The following is a 22,467-nucleotide window of genomic DNA, read 5'->3' as shown; positions in this document are numbered from 1 at the left end:
ATTTATGTATAATATTCATGAATTTTACCAAAAAAATTGTTATGCCTCAATTTTCATATATAATTTATACCCTATACAGGCTTTTCGAAGGCTTCGGAGACCTTGGAAGTGGTCGACTAGTCTATTATATAAATATAAATGTATTTTTTTCGGTAAATTTTAGATACAAATTTAGATTTTTTTTTTTATAAATTTTAGATTTTTTTATTATATCATGGTATATTTAAGTTGAAAAGGTTTACTTTTTTTATCAATTTTCACCTCTCCTAGCAACACTGGCACAGTTCGACTATGAATAAGAAAATTCGCTGTGCTCTCAGGACTTATTTACCGAGCGACGATCAATATTACCGGTGCATTTAATTATTTTAATTTTGAATATAGCCAAATCACAAAGCAATTTGAAAGTCACGTGAATCATTTTTAATTTAAATTGTAACAAAATCTTGAATGTCTCTATACGTTTTAGAATCTTCAAATGGTCGATTTCCCTGCCGCACCATCAATCGTTTCGCCGCAACTGTGCAGAAAGACGGGAAAGCCTATTCCGAATTTGAATACACCCTTATATGTATAATATAACGGAAGTAAAATCGTAAACGACAATTCGGTATATAAAATGCGAGATTCCTACTCGGGCGGTTGACGTTGAGTTAAGTTGAGTTGAGATGAGTTAAGTTGGGAGTGGCGTTCGCTATATGAACGCGCCCGCATATTATTCAGTCGCACCGACACTCTCGCGCACTTCGCACGTGTACCCAACTCGAAGGAAAATTACCACATCTTGTCATATCTCACTGGAGGAACTCTTGCCGAAAAATAAAGGTGTTTGTTGCATATGCAGGAAGAAAGTGTCGATCTCGAAGTTGCAAACCTTACCTCGTCTCGTCCGGAAAGTGATCGAAACAACACTTCTTCGATAAGCAAACTCCCTCAAATCCAGTGTATTGTGTTGTGTCATGTTGAATAGACGATTGCTTTACCCGGAGCAGATGATTTGATCATCGATGATTTGGAGTTAAAAGTAAGTTTTTTTTTTGTGGATATGTTGTCTGTATTTCGAAGGCATCAGTATTTTGTAGGCGTAGCGCAAACTGAGAAGGCGTCATTTGTTGCCTTAAAAAGCATGTTGTAAATCTTATTTTATGTAAAATATGTATATAGTACTAGTGGTTTTACCCGGCTTCGCTCGGCATTTTTTATATAAACCGCTTAAACATAACTAATCTAATAGTAAACAATTTATTAAATTTATTTGAATAGTTTTATTTATATAAATTCATTTGAATACTCATTTGTTTATTTACATACCTCCTTTACGTTTTTATTAAATTGACTGTCACGAACAAACAATCGTATATACTTTCTTTTCAAAATTGTATGTATACCAGAATCCGGCGCCTGCGCCCCCGGAGCCTTCGCTCCTTAGGGCGTTACCCCCTAGGGCTTCACCCCCGGGGACTTCGAATCTTTTGAATCGAAAAAAATTTAATCGGCGCCTATGAATCGAAAAAAAAATAAAACGAATTTGTCGTCTACGAACCAACAAACGAACGAAGGTTACATACATACAAAGTCTCTTTCCAAATTATATATTAGATACATATTATTGTAATTTAATACCATTGATATTTTTAATGACTAAAACAATATGTAGTTTATATTGAAGAATGCTTTTTTTTAATTATTTTACTAATTCAAATTGCAATTATATCGAATTGTTTAAATAAAACTGTAATGTAGAAATTTCCAATCGAAATATTCTAAATATCGATTCTTGTCTTCTGAGTATCAATTAAATTTTTGCTTAAACTCCATAAATGTTTTTAGCATTGACATATGTAGATTTTATCTTACGAGTAATTCCAAAAAAAAATAAATTGGATGCTGCTAGAGACTTTGTATGTTGATCCGAAGATTCGTGACGTCATAGAAAAAATGAATATTCAAAGTAATTTAAGTAAAATAAAACTATTCAAATAAATTTAATCAATGATTAGCCATGTTTAAGCAATTTATCTTACAAATACCGAGCGAAGCCGGGTAAAACCACTATTATATGATTTATTAAATTATAGCTGTCTGTGTATTGCTTCAAACCATTTTTTAGCGTAGTTCAGAAACAGATTCGCACGAAAAAAATGCTCCGTCGCTTATGATTAGTTCTAGAATTTCCTTCATATCCACCTATCCACCATAAATCATGAGTGAGACCTTTTTCCAGGACCGAATTGAAAATAAATCAATATAGCCACTCTATTTATAATTCAAATTAATCCAATATGGAATGTATTGGCTTAAATAGTTCATTTAATTTAACCATCACAATGTTTAAATGTTACTTTGGCTTATCGTAGCATTTAGAATACTTAGCGTATGTATGTATATATAGCGTATGTATGTATATATACGCTAATATTAATATATTATATGTATGTACGTCTAATGTTTAATATATACGTATCTATTGATCTTTGTAATTACAATCATTATGTACATGGAGAAAGGTCTTTATGAGAGTTGCGGTCGTAAACCTATTAGTGGATGGGGTTGTAAAATTTAATTCAGGTTTGGATATAAATCTTGAGAGACCAATTAGAGGCAATGCTGTTGGGGTATCGTTTAATTTAACGTAAATGTCCTTAGGTGATCGGCCATCAGATGTTTTCTCAAGATCGATAAAACAATCAAATTAAAATTGTAGTGCACGTAATGAAAATCTTCAAAGAAAGTTTAATGTACGAGTAGATTAAACAATTTCAGGGAAAAAATCTTGAGTGCTTCTAATCGACTCGTTAAAAAGCTTTTCTAATTAGTATGATTGATTTTTTAAATATATAAATTTCAAAGTGATTATTTATTTGATGAGTATTCTCAAGTGTAAGTTAACTCAAATGCTTATTTTAAATTGAAGCTGTTCAATTATTTTTTTTTACATGTACATATGTATTTGCATATAGATTTTTTTTTTATATAACTGTGCTATCTTTGTGCTAATATATTTATGTAATCTCTAGTTAAAACAATTCAAATGTATTAATTTCTTTGTTTAAAAATCAAATTTATTCAAACAAAAAAACTCCCGCTGAAATTATCTAACTTTAAAGGAATTTGCATTTTGTGGCGTTTGATATTATTATAATTTTATATTAAATATGCTAATTTTTGCGTACCCCTTGCAGCCGGGTTACAATCAAAATTCACGCAGTTTTCTAACTCGCATTTCAAAACAAGCAATATTATAATCACAATTATTTCGGGCTGTTGTTGTTGTTTAAACGCATGTTTGTTTAAGCAAATAATTTTACTATTCGTTCACTTGTAAAGTTTGGCGGTTAACATTCAAAACCGGTTGTAGCGGTTTTTTTTTAACTACATTTACAACATAATACCCAATTCGACGACGACGATGAGAACGCGATTATTTTATCGTATAAATTTATAAATGAATGTCAATAAAGAATGTCTCGCTGGACTTGGCCTTTGCGAGGTCGAAAAGTAAAAGTGTCGAATAAATATCGTGCATACTTTAATGGACGTCGTTTACAATTTATCTCGATTAATTTACCGTGTTATGTAATATTGCATTTCGATAAAAGGCGATCGCGGAGCCATAAATATATATTTTTGTCTTGTTGTGTCAGGTGATTGAATATGCTACCGAGTGACATGTACACACAATTATGAGAAGCGTGCGAAGATGAAACGTTTATTATTTACGTACGTGTGTGTATTTGCATTTTAAATTTTATCTGTGAATTTTTTTGTCGTTATTACAGCAAAAGCCAAAATAAACACCTTCATATGTCGTTATCTGTTCCATTCACTTGATCAAAATATTAAATTTAGTGTTGAAATTTTGTCGGTTTATTAAATGAAGACATTTAATTCATTTTAACGGTGTTTCTTTAAGCAACAGAAAGGTTCATCTTTTCGATTACGTTCAATTAGATTATTTCTTAAAATAGACGTTTGGAATAATTTGAGAGCATCGTCGTCTTCTAATTAGGTTCGGTGTCGATTTTTCTGCAATGCTTATTAAAATAGAATAGATTATATGTAAATAAATTTTCTAAGATTATTATTATATTTTCAAATTAGAAAAATAATATCATATAACAAGACTGTATGTATGTGTGTGTATATAAAAATGAACAAAATGACGCTTTATTTAGGTGATAAACTTCAATAAACCGTTAAAGCACTCTCAGATTACTTATTTATTAAGATGGATTCAAATTGATAATAGCCATTGAACTCTCGAAATATAAAAGAAAAACTTTTAAATGTGAAAGAAAACAAAGCTGATTTGCTTCTTTTCTTTCTTGGTTTTATTTTTTATTTTTTACATACGAATAGCTTTCAACAATCAGATTAAAATTGTGTTTTTAATATTAAAATAACTGTAATGGAAAGTTTTAGCTTTTCCATCAGCATTTTCCGTATCTTATGGCTTTTATTTAAAATGTGAATCCTATATAATTTTGAAGCCTGTTCAAATTCAGTCATAATACAATATATACGTATATGTTACAGTGAAATTATAATTTCACTACTGATATTATAATTTCACCGACTCAAGCAGTGAGTACGGATATAACAATAGAATTACTAATTCACTTCTCAATGTCAGTGAATTCTTAATTCAAATTACAACGTACGAATTTGAATGACGACGTGCAACCTAATCTTAAATAAATAAAACCAACCATAACTTGACTTAACCTAATCTAACCTTAAATAAATAAGTGTTGACTGCATATATGTTATGATGTGTTTGCTTCCGCATCCATTCCCACACATGCGGCATCAAAAAAAGCCAAATTGAAAAAGATAGTGGACCATGAGAAGAGTGGGAATGGACAGGAGCGGAGTTGCGGGGAGGGCGTGTGAGCACGATTTCGGCATCGGAGCGGGGATGGAGAGGAGCGGGATTGTGACGTGGGGTGGCGCGATTCGTATCGGCGACGCACTATCATCCGACAATAATTGGATATGATTTCAGTGAACCATACCAAGTGAAAATGTAACTGGTAATGATTTCACTGAAACGTCAGTGAAATTATAATTTCACTGCTGTTATAATTTCACTGAGACACACATGCATACATACATACATCGATTATATAATTAAACTTAATTAATACTGACGTGGCCCACCGCGAATATTCAAATCATCTCCAGGACAATTAATTAATCGCTTAATCGTAACGTTCTACTTTGAAAACGATTGTCGAACCGTGAATGAGAAGTTTTACACAAAGGTAAAGTTTTGCCACAATTTATGCTAATGTACGTTTGGGAAACCTAACCGAAGTAGCAGCGACCGAAGAATGATTTTTTTAAAAGAACTAATTGATTTTCTGCGATAATTTTTAAAATTGAGAGATATGTTTTAGTTCGGTGTGATAATCCATATACAAAAAAAAAACTGACAGATTTTAAAATAGAATAGAGTTGAGGCGAAAAATTTTCTTTCGTCTGAGATAACTTTTGTTGTGTCTTTGAAATGATTTTCGACGACAATTCTAAGCCAATTTAAAATATGTCAATATTAATGGAATCTCATCATTTTTATCGTAATTTTTCCCGTCGAAATAACATACAAAGGCGGATTTACTCATTATGAAGACATTTAATATGATATTATATTTAGAGTGCGAGATGATGTCACTCTAATAGTTAACATTCAGAACGCCGGCTAACAATATTTAAATGGCCAAAAATCCAATGTGAAAGGCGTGTTTTCATTTTTTTGATTTACATAAAAGTATTGGATGTTTACGAAACGCTTTAAAGAGTGCGTTTAAAATTCGTTTCGCTTCGTTTGCGACTTCTGTTCGCGCCAACTTCCTTTTTAGACCTCATCGATTTGAGTATTTTAAATGCCTTTGCATACATTTGCATTTCAGTCGTCTGCTGCTCGTTTCGTTGTATTTTAATATTCAAAGTGTGTCTTAAAAATTTCGACCTCGAAACGCACCGGCGCATAATGCGTTATTTCTATTGGACGATTTGCTTAGCGGACGTCAGTGGTTAAAAAGTTATAGTTATGGAGGAAAAACTTGAAAGACTATAGTGTTTATTGGAGATAGTCGGATTCCGAGTTCGTTCAACCGATTTATGACTGAAAGCCAGACTTGTTCGTAAAACTAAAACTACCAAAAGGTTCACTGTACTAGCAAAAATTCCAAAATTGTACCATAAATCCATAGTGATTTATTCCGAACTACCTAACCATGAAATTTATGTGCTGGCTTCCATCAGGTGTATTCGGCATTAACATTACCCATCTGTTACGTGCTTTAATTAATCAAGTCAATTTGATTGCGATATTTTAAATTATATTCGACATCTCCATGTATGTATTGATTTCAATTTTATTAATTTATATTTTAATACAGTTTTAATTTATTTTTAAATGCATTAATAAATATCCATATACACTCATTTATTTTTGAAAACTGGTTCATTTATATACAGAAAAATAATTTTGTTTTGTTTAGACGGACTTTTTTATGCATAAAATAAAATTATGGAAAAATTTGAATTTTTAGACTTAAAATAATAGGTGGGTTTTCTACAAAAATAATATTTAACGTAAACGAAGAACACGTATTTATAATGTAGTAGAGGTTTTATACAGCTTCGCTAGGTATTTAAATCGCTTAAGCATGACTAATTAATGGTAAACATTCATTTGTTTTTTATTAAATTTATTTACCGGAACTGAAACAGGAATCCGGAACCGAAACTGAAAAAGGAATCGGGATATGGAACTGAAAACGGAATCGAAATCGATATCGTTGTCATAGAAAATTTAATTTTTTCGATAATGTCACGGATTCTACGAACCAAAACTTACATACATATACATATACATACATACAAAGTCTCTTTCGAAATTATATATTAGATTAAAAAATTAAAAGAAAGTGACCTAAAGATTAAAAGTTTGTTTAGAAAATTTAGCCTGTAAATTGTATAAACATACATTTTTTTATTATATAAAATGTAAATTTGTATGTTTTATACGTAGACGTGATTCTAGTTACAGGATCGAAGTCCAATATTTCGAAAATCACAACTTAGTTAATCTTTTTTTGAATATTAAAAAAATATACATATGTATTTATATAAATTTTAATTATATATTTGTTGAACAATCGATCGAGAACGCAACATTTCAAGGCGTCGTTATTTGTTCCTGATCGCTCCACACTGATTTGCTCCGAAGGAATCATTTCGTGAACCCTTCCCATATTTGTACTCAAAAAGTTCTGTGTAAATACATATGTATGTATGTGTAATTTTAACAAAAATAATTAGAATGATGTTTGACACAAAATTACACAAATCAGAATATTCTAAATGAAAATTCCATAAATACTTGAAGAGACGAGAAAATTAAAAATAATTATCTTTGACGGCACCCCCATACGTAAAAATTCGCCAGTACCGCGAAGGGAACAGAATTGAGACTGCGAGTCCGTGTAAGCGAACGACAGGGCGAACCATACCATAACAATCCATTTCCACTACTTCAGGTAGGTCCAATTGCGGTTTCTGAGATAATCCAAGTGAACAGTATTGTTGCGTAGGGGTGTGTGGACGATCGAAATAAAAGGCCAAAGTCAATTCACAACATTTATTGGGTGATTAAGGAGATCCATGGACAGCCAGTGCCCCTTCCAGAATGATTTGATATGTACCTGCTTATAAAGAGCAGGTCGCTCACTGCATCTTCCTCAACACGTTTGTTTACCTATTGTTGTCACATACGGTCTCGCGGTCTTCAGGCACGCACCGTCTCACGCTTGTCCAGATTCTGGGAACTAGTGGAGATGCCGCTCTCAGTTCTGAGAACTCTAGCAGGAAGTGACCGAGTGCCGTTACTGACCACTTACCGACCACTAAGTCAATTCGGGGGTCTCCATTGTTAGCCCCCCGACTGGACTTAAAGCGGGAGATAATCCTCGAATCCAATTAACCGCCGGCTCCTCTTTGACTACGCTACAGTATCAATATACACAACGATTTGAATTATTGATAATTATAAATTAACAAGATTAGGTAAAAGATTTAAGGTGACTAGTCTAGTCTCTCTATGTACATACATACATATATTGTACAAAAGGCTCACATCGTAATGGTTATTTAAGACACTTATAATGTTGCTTGGATTATTTATGCATGGTGTTTCATGAAAAAATACTATTTTATTTGAAGAGGATTAAATTCAAATGCATCTTTTGAATTGATTATTTAGATATTTTTTTAATAATATAACGGCTATATTTGTATGTACGAATGTAACAATGTAACGGAACTAAGTGTGAAAATTATGTCAATAATTATAATACAATGTACCCATAAAATGTGAATACAAATAAGTGCACAATATTCGACTGCTAACAGATTATCCAGAGAATGCTTTACGATATTTTTTTATTGAACGTCATGTGTGAGTTTTGCGTGGTATTCGGAGTACGTGATTTTATTAAAAAAAGTAACGTTGACATGATAATGCTTATAGAAACAGCTGCGACAGATATGAAAAAAAAACAAAAAGACATATTTATCCGGGAGTAAATTGGATTTTTTATTCGCACTCGAGTATGAAGCTGAAGAAATACTATTATGGGAGGGTTTAAAACTTTTCAAAGTGTATATCACACAACCGTTAAATTGTTTCAAAGGCTTTTCAGTTCGTAGCCATAAACGACAAAAAGAATCGCGGTCACAGAGGCGTAAACTTTTTCAGATTTCTCGACTTTATTTCTAAAATAAATGTGTATTTAATGGCTGAATATTTTGTCTTTGAGATAACGCAACGTAACTTATGGGTACATCTTCGCGTATTGGATTTTTGTACAAACACGCGTATACATAAATCAATTTATTGGGGTCGACAAATACTTTTTTTGTTTTATTTTAACGTGAAAGATAACGTTTTGAAATTGTTTAAGAATTTGAGCTACTTTGTTACAAATTCATAAGTATTCTATGCATTAATGTATTCTATAAAAATAATAAGTGTATTATTATGTTGTTATATTATTTGTTTGGTTTTTAACCGTTAGTTTTAATTTTAATTAAAACACCTTCGTTCTATAAATATATCAAAATGTTCTCATTAATGTAATGGTAAATATTGTAATACGTTTTAGCTCCCGGTAATTTTTCAGTTCAGTGAACTGCGTTTGATAAATATCTCAATGTCAGTCATGATATCAATATTGTTAATGAATTATTTTTAGATTCGTTAAGAATATAACTTTTTGAAATTAAACTCATACTTGTACTATTTATACTAATGTTAAAATATAATTTTGCAAACTCGATAATTGTTCAGTAAAAATTTTTTTTACGTGATTTTATGTATTTTATTTGATTATTTTATATAAGGAAAGTTCTTGCAATCAATTTCTGACCCAATTACATCAACTCTATTTTTTTTTAATTTTATGAAAGTAAATATTTCCAATGATTATGCAATATTCTATCGAGATTTGAGTTAACCCTTTCCCAAAAAAAAAGTTTTACATTATTTGAATTGTTAAAGTGTGAGAGGCATGTTGAAAAATGATATATTTATTAATAAACATTCAGCACATGCCATATAGTATACATATGTCGTGTTTTTTCAATAATCAAGATATTGAAAATGGAGTACTTAAATATAAGTAAGTTATTAAGTGTTTTTAATTGTTATTATTTTAATGATGCGAAAAAACTAAAAGGCTGGTATAAAATGTTCGTGGGTTTTTCGAAATATATATTTTATAGTTGAATTGCCAATGTTCTTTTTCAACAGATGATATACACATGTAAATATTTACATACGTTCAAATACTTAAAGAAGTAAATTTTTGGTATAAACGTGTAAAAATCGACACTGTTTCCTCCAACTTTTCACTTTTTAGCTCACAATCAATCTTCAAGACAATCTAATGAACCATACTCTTATGTTCAACGACGAAAAACCCACTCTTGCAAAGTTTTACGAGGCGTAAATAAACAAAATCCCCGAATTTAATGTATTCACATAAATTTTAGAAGCACCCAATATAACAAGTGAGCAAAAACAAAACAAAAAAATAAACTTGAAAAATTCAAAAGCGATAACATCCAAGTTCCGCACTGGCGAGTTATCAGTTTATCACTATTCGACAAGAGACCCTGAAAAATTTCACAAGGTTGAAATGTTACAAAAACAGTATCTCTAATCTACAACCGACCAGTCAGAAATTAAGACAATCTTAACCGAGATTACGCTCAAAAGCATCTATCATATTCAAAATACTTGGCTAGGTATTTCCAAGAGACACACTGGCACGATTCCAATAGGTATTTATGCTATTCATCTTGTTTCAGTTAATTTTTCAGAGCATGGAGATTTATACGATAAATAGTGCTCAAATGCGATGTACTAAATTCGTACGATACATTAGCGTAGGAGGTGTTCGTTTGACAATGTTATGAAACCAGTGGTTGGGTGACATTTTCGCATACAATTATCAAAAGTCGGGTTATTTATTTTGATTTTTGCGAATCGTTTTTTCTTTGCCTATTTTTTTCATTAAATATGAACGTCAGGATGGCCAAGTTTAATTTATTTATTTTTTCCGTGTAGAAAGACACCACATGGAGTGGAATACGTAATTACGACAAACAACATCTGTGTGAACGCGAGCATCAGCAATTCCCAAATGTTTTCATTTGCACGTTATCGTGCAATATTTAATGTTATTATGATACCTCGCATCCGTACAAAGCAAATATCCGCCAAAACGTTTACTCGGCTTTTGTGAAAATTTAATTTAGAAATTAGGGTTGCACATTTCACGAGCAGGTAGGTGTGTAAAATGTTAAGTTTATTCGTCGTCTGTATGTATGTATGTATGTATATCTAAGGAAACGGCTCGCTTACATTTTATATCGTGACTTTATATTAGCTGAAATATATCTTTATATACATACATATATGGAGTTCTGACAGATCCGTTATTAGTACCTTCATGGAAAAGTTTTTTACGACGGCCAATAAAATTTTTACGATTTCGATAAAGTTTTAATAATGCTTCAGTTTTTTTTTAATATGTATTAGAGCCAAATTATGTATAATACCACGTATAAAATGCATCTATGAGATAGCGTACATTTAAATTTATTATCTGAATTCCATACAAAACAGGAACTCGCATATATATAACGCAAATCACCAAACCGCAAATATGCGGATAAACAACACAATACTATCACTATACAAGACAATTCAAACCCCGTGTGCACTGCGTAACCAAATGTTCACATTACTATTCATTATCTGTTTCGTTCAAAGTGAAAAAGTGTATAGAATTGCCAAACGACCTATTTGAATTTTAAATTTTTCAATATAAACAAAATTTCGTCAACGTAATACATAATTCGAATTAAGCTCGATTGTTCGGAATTGAAGAATAGATTTATAAATACATACGTACATACAAATGTGTTTTAAATCAATTAACGCCATGTGTTAGTATCTGTTGTTGCGAAAGTCCGAAGTTTCAGCTATAAATATCAATTAAACTTGCGTGCGTTATATTATTATTATTCGGAAACTGGGATTTCTGATATTATCAAATTAAACTTTGACATTTTCAGTACCAATAATTTTCGATTCGTTAACCATTTATGTATGTAATTATTGATTCAATCGATACAATGGGACGTTTTTGTAACACCGTTTATAGATTGGTATTTATCAAATACTAGTTGTTTTACCCGGCTTCGCTCAGTATTTGTAATATAAACAGCTTAAACATGGCGAATCTAATAGTAAATATTCATTTGTTTTTTTATTAAATTTATTTGAATCGAAAAAAAAACATAGATAAAGTAAAAGTATTCAACCAATCAAATCGTCATAGAAACTGGCTCGTTTTCAATTTCCAACCAACTATATGTAGTTACAAACTTACAAAATCTCTTTCGAAATTATATATTAGATGTATTATATATTATACTATAATCCGGCGGCTCCCATGGCGCCCCCCAGGCCTTCGCTCCCAGCGCCCCCCGGGCCTTCGCCCCCGGTGCCCCCCGTTCCCCGTTCCCATGTCGTCATGAACATTTTGACTTGTTTTCGAAGTTCCCAACCATTTTCTAACCAACAATATTTACTTACATATAAAACCCTTTCGAAATTATATATTAGATGTATCAATGTCGGTTTTGTTTCAATACATAGACAATAATCGGTTCGCTTCTTTGAATGAGCTTAAAATTTGATTTTCGCTGTAATATAAATGATTTTTGGGGTTTTTTATACACTATGTGTACCTATATATAGTATGTTACAATGAAATTGTTATTATCAGTGAAATTATAATGTCATTAGAGAACTCATAATTTCGATGTAACAATATATATGTATAGAATACGGATGTAACAACATAATTACAAATTAGCTTCTTAATGTCATTTGTAATTCGAACGCTAATGCACCATGCGATAGTGCACGTCGTACTACCAACCCTAACTTAACCTAACCTAACCTAACCTTTAATAAATAAGTGTTAGCTACGAAGATATTACGTGTTCGCTTCCGCGTCCAGTCCCACACATGCGGCATCAAAGAAAGCCAAATCCAATCAGATGCTACTCCCTACCGAGATGACACGTGAGCGCACATCGCAACTGATAGTGGCCTATGAGAAGAGTGGGAATGGACAGGAGCGGGGTTGCAGGGAAGGCTTATGAGCGCGAGTTTGCTATCGGAGTGGGGATGGAGAGGAGCGGGGTTGTGACGTGGGGTGGCGCGATTCGTATCAGCGACGCGCTCACAATAATCTTAAAATAATGGCATTTCACTATCATCCAACTGTCAAAAATTATAATTTGACTAATAGGGGTCAGCGAATATGTAATTTTCGTATTGAAAATTTAACTATACCCAGTGAAAATGTAATAAGGTATGATTTAACTGAAACGTCAGTGTAATTACGATTTCACTGCTGTTATAATTTCACTGTAACATATACATTAAATTAGGTTTTTCGTAAGTGATCGTTTCCGGTGTCGAAAATGTGGTTAATATTTTCAATAGCGTGTATTTTTTTAACCTTCTTAGATTTTATATTGAATCCGTGGCAAATAAAAATGAACGAGGAGTTATTTAATGTTGGCAAGGAAAGCTTGTTCAAGTACAAGTAACTTTAGAAGATAAATTTAAATATCGCGTAAACGCTTAGTGTGAGTTTAAAAATGTATTTATTTCATAACTGTTCTAGTGTGGGGAACTTTGTATAGGAAAAAAAAACAACAAAGAGAGTTATGTGTCCAGAGACTTGTCCTTTTCAAAGTTACAAAACATTGTTAGCGTTAAGAGCTTTTACAAAAGTTTTTTCCAACTCATTACTCACACTTCTGTTTTCACATGTTTCATAATAATTACTATGTCGATAATAATGAGTTAGAAATTAATTTAAGTAATGTGTATATTTTAGTAATACGTGCGTAGCGTAATTTTTTTTTCATTAACCAAGTTAAAATTTGAATATTTGATTATAGAGAGATAAGTTGTCTATTCGGAGCGCAAAAGTTTTGTCTATCACTTTTAAACTGGAATCTATTATGATCTGCTACAAATTTTCTCGTAAAATGAGTCGTACGAATTTCAATCGCATGTCTAATTGGTATAATTATTTAACATTCAATAATTAAAATTAATTTCTGATACGGACATTCTTTTGAGATCAAAATTCAATTACCAATTTGAGGGGTGTGCTTTTTTTTCGATTTCGTCGGTTCGAAATCAATTTATTCCAATTACTACATACGCAAAAAAATATTACGAAAATTGAATTTCGTTCGTATTTATTTCGGCGCAGATTAACATAGCAAATTACGCAGAAAACAAAATGCGTACCAATTGTGACGAAATCCCATAATTCTAATTTTTCTACGCATTATTGTACCTATATGTATATGAAATTAATTGATGCTTTGTTCCAAGTATATCTCGTATTAGATTTTGATTGTTTTAATAAAAAATTAAGCAGCAGAATTTTTGAAATCCATGATGAAAAAATAAAAGTATCCACACAAAAATGTAAATTATTCGCCAAAATTACTCATAATTCCAATAACGTATGATTGTATCGGACGATTCAAGAGTTTTCACGGAATATTGTATAAGCAGTACATAGATAATCTGTTGATTTCAGATATGCATCCGTTGTGGAAAGTTTTCTGAGGTGTATGATATATTGTTATCGGTTGAAAGGTCCGTATCAACTCTCCATAATCACATGTAGTACATACATATTTACATATAAATACATATGTACATATTTATATCTTGAGAGCTTTATTTTTGGCGAAAAATTTCTAAAATTTATGAATTATTTATATATGCTTTCAACTCGAAATTTTTTCTTTTACGTTGATTTTACGTAAAATTTACGGGTCTACGTGACGAGCCAGAATGTTAAATTACAGAAAACACAAATATCGGAAGGCAAATATCGAAAATCGGAAGATCTTAAGTCGAAAGATCAAAAAAAAGGGTGCATGGTAAACGGTACATACTCACTTAGTTTGCGCGAGCAGGATACAACAGGAACAAGAGGAACAGGCTTTTCCTCCCGTATTAATTTGCGCGCGCAGAACGTTTACCATGCACCCTTTTTTTTGATCTTTCGACTTAAGATCTTTCGTTTTTCGATCTTTGCCTTCCGATATTTGTGTTTTCTGTAATTTAACATTCTGGCTCGTCACGGAGACCGAAAATTTACATATTTATCTATAGGTACATTGAATTCGTTAATTAAAAATATTGTTCTGCATTAATAATTTTCATTCGCGTTATTTAAAAGCCACGAATATAATATTATTATTTATATACTTTTTAAAATATAAATATTATAAATGTACATATATTAATTTATTCAATAAAAAGTATATTGACCACCTAACGCGCGTCCCTACATGAATTGAATTCTAAAAATACATATTCCATTCGCATTTCATATAAATATCAACACAAACTGATATTTTGAACACAGTGATGTCCATTTCTCAATTGTCTAGAACGAATCGATTGTCGTAGAGTCTGGAAAAAAATATATAAAATATGTACATTGCATATACTCGAAATATCGATATTCAGTTTGAAGCCAAATAATGATGTAAAATCATATTACAGTCACAATTGGCGTTGTTCTGAACTATGTACATAGTTCATTCACTGTCGAAGTCAGATCCACAGAAGCTATCGTGTCGAAGCTTTTCTTAGGCTTTTAGTTGAAAAGCTTCGACTCGAATGACAAATGCGCCATCTCTTAAATTGAGTCATCATCGTTTCGGGAATTCAATTAATAAGAAACCTTCAGTGATGGGAGGCTTTGTCGCAAAATGAAGTTCTACGGCAGGATTTTCTCGACACGTGCTACCCACAGCGCTCTTATGAAAGGTACACTTTTTTCTTTTCCTCTGTGCAAAATCAGTTTGATGAATTGGCGGTTTGTGAAGATGAAAATTTACATGCGACCTTTCCGAAGATTTCGCATTCAATCCCTGTTGTCAGCAAACTCACACGTACCTTCTGTTATTATTATTTTTTTTAATCTTATTAACATATAAATAAAAAGCGATGAACATGAAAAATAATTTTAAAATCCTTGTCCATATTGTAAATTATAATAGACGTAAAATAATTAATACGTTTGAAAATTTAATTGTTATATACACATGTAATCGAATTTCACAACTTTGCTTTTGCAAGTGAATGTTAAATTAGTTTTCTATAAAAACATATTTAAATATTATATCTAATATGTATATAATTTCGAAAGAGACTTTAGAAAGAGAAAGAGAAAGAGAGAAAGAGAGAAAGAGAATGAAAATGAAAAACCATATACTGAAAAGTATGGTAAAAAACGTTGATAGTATTTTTTTACTGAAGTAGGGCCTCAAATTTCAAGTGCGCCGGGGCCCCCCACTTACTTGTTCCGCCACTCTATATAGTCAAAACACTCTACGGTTACACTATCATGAGGTAGCATATAAATTAGGTGGTAGTAAAATATAAAACTAGATTTTCATAGTAGACAAATATACATTCATATTTATACATTTTTTTTATTTAAAATCTATGTTTTATTTAAATCTAAAATCTATGTCTAATCTTAAGGTTTTTTTTAATTTGGATATGCATGTGTATTTTTTTACATTAAACACCTCATTTGAAAGGCTTGTCTGTTAATAACTTGATAAAGGCTAATTACTGACCTTTCCTTCGAATAATTTCTCTCACAATGTGTACCTTCAGCCATGAATTATTCTGCATTTGAAACACACACATAAATACATGAGTTCATTGTTTATGTCCGAATAATTAATTTCCATTCTTTGAAATCGTTTATATGTACGTTGAGGTGGAAATTTTTACATTAAAGAATTAGAATTATGGCATTGTCGCCTACAATTTCACAACCAAATTTTATCGCTGTAGACTGACCGTGGGTACAAAGGAAAATATGAAGCTATTAAATGAAAAGGACAAAAACAAAATTCGATGAAATATCGATCGCTGTCGTACTTACGCTTTGCAGCATTTTGTTTGTGAAACAAAATGTGTGTGTATATTCGATTATCTGTGTGTGTGTGTATTGAAAAATTTTCACAGATTTTCCGAATAAATTCAACTGACTATAATTCTCGCCATAATTCATCGGATTAAATTAGTAGACCGACTAAAAGGTCGAAATTGTACATATAATATATGTATTATAGATACGTACATATATTCAGTGGCGGACTGGCCATACAAGCGAACATGCCCGATGGCATGTGGGCCCCACTATCTGTAGGAAAATATGGGCCCTCAGTAAAATTAAATAACTTTTTAACTATTTTACGTGTGTAAAAATTTATAGGATATTGCACTTTGGGACCTAAAGTTTGGCTATTTCAACAAAACAATTTCTTACGATATACACAAACAACTAATACCTGCTTTAACAGCCCAAGGATCGGTTAACTTTTTTTATTAGGCTCGAAATGTAAGTTTCAACATTTGTTTCAACATTTCTAACATTTCTAACCTTAATATTATGTGTATACCAATACCTATATATGTAACAACTACCTACTGAAATAAAAATGGGAATAAACAAATTTCCGTAAATAATATAAACTGAATTGCTTAAAACAATTTTGATAGGACGATTCATCATCAACCAGCGATTTAAATTTACTTCATACTTTCAAAATAACATTTGATTATACTTTGACGATATAGTAAGATTTAAATACACAATTTTAAACAGTTTCCGAATATAAAATCTATTCGTAATCTAGACACATCCATGTATATAGAAATATAGGATAGGGGCCCCCTCCCCAAAATCCCGATTTTCGCATGATCACAAAACTTTATCTATTGTTATTACGTACATATGTATGGATGTATGAACATAGATAAAGTGAAAAGACAGTCGGTAGAAATTAAGTTAATTGATAGTTTTTTAGTGACTCAGTTTGATGGTCGATTTTTGTTGACCATGTGAAGATTTGTGGAAAAAATTTTTCGCCGCGGCGCTTTTTTCACGTTTTTCATAATATTTTTTTATAATTACTTTATCAAAAATAACTTTTTTTTTCATATTTTATAACTCAATAAGTTGTATGCAAAGAATATTTTCCATTTTTATTCCGATATAAAAAAGATTTTTTGAAAAAAAAATCTATTTGACCAATCTTTGCCTGCGTCCCCCAAGAAAAAACTGAAATGACGTCCCTGATTGTTTTCTACCGAAAGTAAAAGCCGCTTTTATGCCGAATTCTTTTATGATGAATTCTATTTACCTAGGACAAGGGTTAAAAAGAAATATACAATGTAATTTATGGTTCTATTTTGCTTTTGCCATTTTTCTTGTACTTAAATTTGTTTATTCCCATTTTTGAAAAAAAAATTTTTTACCCTTGATTTTTAGCGTGATGGAAAGAAGAAAATTATGGGGGGGGGGGGTGGACAATTTTTTTTAACCCTGGGTGGGCCCCCTTTGACTCCTGGCATGCACTAATTTTAGTCCCAGTCCGCCACTGCATATATTACATACATATGTTAACCAGGAGCGTGGTCTAGTGGTGAATGTTAAATTATCTCGTACTTGATGTTACGAGTTCGATTCCCGCTAAGTCTCGCTATAGGCCAGACCTTGATTTGTCAAGGTCGATCGTTTCTAATCAGAATTTGCCAATTTTTCTGATTTTCATTGAAACGATTCCTGTAAAATTGGCGTTTCCTTCCCAATTTTCTGTTGTGAACCTTTAGTTATTGTTATATCTTAGGTTTCGCCATATTGCTCACCATAGATGTCTCTGTGGTTGTTTATCGAATATAAAAATTCGTATTGTTACATGAAAGTTATTCATCGTTATTTATCGTATTAATACGATATTTAGATTTACATGTATCTATGTAATAATTATGTGGACCAGGAAGGCGCATTTGGGGTTTACCTGTTAAGCCTTCCTGGTATATTTTTATATATGTATGTAAAAATATGTATTATACAAATAAATAAATAAAATAAAATAAATAAATTATGTCCATAATAATATATGTTTATAACTCAGAAATTATTACTATGAATTATATGTATATTGGTACATGTATAAATTTTATTTGACGTTGCAATGGGTTTTATTTTGGGTTTGAAAAAAAATTCTCTTATCGGACAAAACTCGGAGGGAAAATGATAAAAAATTCTTTTTCGTATTTGGCCAAAGAGCTTTACGTCAAAATATAACCCATTAGAAATATAGTCACGCTTCCATTGCTCTCGTATAAGGGTAAAAAAGTTCAAATATCATCGCGTGCACACATACATTGCATCTAGTGTGTAAGTTGAGGAAAAATGTGAGTTTTCTCATTTTTTTCGAAGCTCTTTTCCAACTTTTTCGACGGTCGTTACTGTTGAAACTTAACACTGAATATGGGGACTTTTCTCTCGCTTGCAATGATAAAAGTGGCATTAGTGCAGAAGTCCTCGTATAAAACTGTCTTAGCTAAAAATGAATTGAATGAACGTTCTAAAATAATTTTCGCGCCGTGTGAATTTGCTTCGCCGTGTCAATGCTTAATTTCGCGTTTACAAGCAATTGTGAAAAATAAATTATTTGCTCAATTAACCGTGAAATTTCGAACAAACACTTTTACATTCGATTTTGATAATAAAAAAGTATTGAATCGACAACTCTTAAAGTGTAGTAGGAATTGGTCGTTATATAACGGTCGTTGATTCTCAAACGATCCATAAACTTTCTCCCTTAAATAAAAAAATAAAGTAAAATGTTGAATATCTGTACAAAGAATACTAAATGTATTCGAAAAATATCATTATTTGAATCACACAATAATGTATATTCCAAGCAAATATATTACAAACACTTTATTTCGTTTTAAAAACTTTTTAAAAACATATTTGAACGTAAAAAGGAATCTCTTCCTTGTGCCGTAATTTAGCAAACATTTAATATTTTAATCTACATTCATATATTATAGCTATTAATTCATTCATCTATTACAGCTGTTGAATAAAGGAATAAGTTTATAGAAGTACAAATAAGACAATGCTTTTAGCCACGGTGAACGCCGTTTGTACCTGACAATAGGTAATATTGTGGTTTTAATGAAAATTACCACACGCCGTTAAAACTTAATTGGACTGAAAATCTCTGGTTAGTTCCACGTCAGAATGTATTTGTGTGTGCTTATATAATCAGCTGTTAGAACAGAATAAACGTATATAATTGCAGCATATGTTGATTTCCATCGCCATGGCCTAATTGACACCCACAATGGGTATTAATTTCCTAAAACATAAATATATCTATACTTAAAATATGTATGTATATACATAAACATATAATGAATGTGTGTATGTATGTACGCGTACTTTATTAGTTTCGATTTAACATTTTTCTACGTATGCCTAGTTATTTTTATCAAAATAAAATATAAATATATGTTTTTCATCATAATACAATATTTCAAAGAGTTTTTTTATCGATGTTTTGGAATTGATAATAAAAACATCCACTTGAATAAACAATGGATATGATTCCAATTCGATGTGGTTCACCAATTGTTATTTGTTGATTTTTAATACGCCTTCACATGTGTATACATAGGTACGTAGTATATACATATGTAAGTATTTCCATACCTATCAAATGAAATTTCAGATGTACGAAGTAAAAATAAAAGAGTTCAAAATATATCTTAATAATATTTTCATATATTATTTATTTTACTGGATAACTATTTTTTTTAATAAGAGTATTACATATATTTCCTAATAATTGTATTACATCATATTTTTATAGAAATATACTACAGCCAATTATGATCAATCATATCAACTACATGTCGAAATAATGTATTTATCCCAAAAGTCTGACCAAATGGCATACATGTGTGTATATTTTCTATTGTTACCAAGGAAATTTTTTAATGTACAAAACGTATTTTTTCTTGGTTTGAAATAAGCGTGTTTGTACATCTATCTGTACATATTTTTCATCCTGAAACTACAATTAAGAACATTTAAATAATCAAGTTAGATCATTTTATTGATGTCAAAATTTTGTTGTAAACCAAAGCTGGTGAGGTATATTTATAGTATTTTTTTTATTTTAAAATCCGCATTACTATTAAATGGAGATAAATTTTGCGAAATGGATCGATTCGTAAATCTTGGAAGGCTTATTCTGTAATCTTGAAATGTCTTTGGAACATCTAAACAAGAAAATTCTTATCCGATTTTACATTCCTAAATCCGTCGTTTGATTAAAGTCTTGTTTAGTGCGTTAGATAATAAATTAAATGTCAAAAAACAGACTCTAGTTTTTGCATGTATCATTAATCTCTAAACACGTTGTGCTAATTATCTTCTCAGCTAACCGAAACCCAAACTTTGGGTTTCAGTACGCTCGTTATTAAAATCCACTTGGAATGTTTAATTGCCGAGCCTTATTTATTTTACCACACACCACTTGTGAGGTGAATTTTTCTTATATAAATTTGAACATCTGAAAGGACTTCACGTCAATACAAGAAATCATCAATCCAACTCACGTACGCTTTGCTCCTTTTGGGGTAAACATTCACAATATTATTATTTGTCGTTTGTTCCATCTCCATACATCAATAAAAAAAGTTATACATACATATGAACTTATATAATTTATTTTTCATAATTCAATATAATATTATATATGGTTTCAAATATTTATGTACGGTATCAAATCTTTTACTAACTAGTTTCATAACGATAATTACCAAAAACAGAATGAAATTTTATGCGTAAATTAAAACTTGACATGACCCTGTCAACAACGATAAAGGATATCAGGAAAAGTCCTTGAAAAATGCATTAAATTTTTTTCCCGAAATTCACTGTTTATCTGCGCAATTCAATGTCATATTGTATTTGACATTCAATCAAAGCTACCCACTCTCATTTCAGACATAATTGATTGTGGTTTCGTTTAATTATCTTTGTACGTACATAAATTTCATCCAACCAATTTACACGAGGGAATGAAAAACCACGCTAAATGGGAAAAAAATTAAAGCTTTCAATGGGATAAAATTAAATTTGACGTTTCAAACAAGAATATGTCTCGACGTTCAAGATAAAATGCCTCTCTCCGAGTTGAGTGCTATTTTTACCCTTGCAACTTTGATGTTGCGTTTTTATTATTTTTTATTATTTACCCACACACGCGATTGCTCGGCATAAAATTCACTGAAAATATAATAGCCGAAAGACATAAGATACAACAGTTTCATAAGAACGTTTCCGACTATTTCAGGGATGCTTTACCGAGTCTGTAATATTGCCATACCCCGGGGAAACCATTAGTGAATAACTTTCAACCTCGCAATTTCCATTATTTGTTCCTCAGTAATGTGATGGTTATACTATGTGGGCACGTTTATGAATCATTTTTTCATAAATTCCTACATATATTTAACATTGAAAATTGAAAATTTTGCCAATCGAAATGCTTTGCACTGTCGAGGAAATATTTTCATGAAATTTTCTGAAAATGCTATGGGAACACGTGTTTTCATTTCATTTTTTATAGAAGAAAAGGAAATCTACACAAAGAAAATACGAGAGCAGAATGAAAACACGCTTGTTTTTACGACACTTTCACATTCGATTGACAAAGTGGCAAACGGAGCAGTGAACGAGACTCAAACGATCCCTACACGATTGGTCGCTTCTCAAACTGTTCTTCCCAAGTTTTTTCGACCACCGATGGATGCCTCGTTAAATTTCGATTGTCTTCAAAAGAAATACCTCGTGCTTTTTTGTGTATTGATCGGATAAAAATGCGTATATGTGTGCACGTAAGTTCATACTCATAATAATCCACTTAATGATAGATTTTATTTCACAA

The 22,467-nt window shown here is 31.3% G+C and overlaps 1 protein-coding gene across 1 annotated transcript in view; it reads left to right on the top strand.

The window, feature by feature from the left end:
- Positions 1-682: 682 nt before the first annotated feature.
- Positions 683-22,467, top strand: part of LOC143920557 (gonadotropin-releasing hormone receptor-like) — a 76,866-nt gene continuing 55,081 nt past the window's right edge. Inside the window, exon 1 of the mRNA XM_077443475.1 lies at positions 683-1,024. The gene's annotated coding sequence lies outside the window, so the exon portion shown is untranslated. The remainder of the gene's footprint in view (positions 1,025-22,467) is intronic.

The sequence above is a fragment of the Arctopsyche grandis genome, chromosome 12, assembly GCF_051622035.1.
Source record: "Arctopsyche grandis isolate Sample6627 chromosome 12, ASM5162203v2, whole genome shotgun sequence".
NCBI lineage: Eukaryota > Metazoa > Arthropoda > Insecta > Trichoptera > Hydropsychidae > Arctopsyche > Arctopsyche grandis.
Note: the sequence above shows the minus strand (reverse complement) of the source record. Positions and strands in the feature narration are given on the sequence as shown.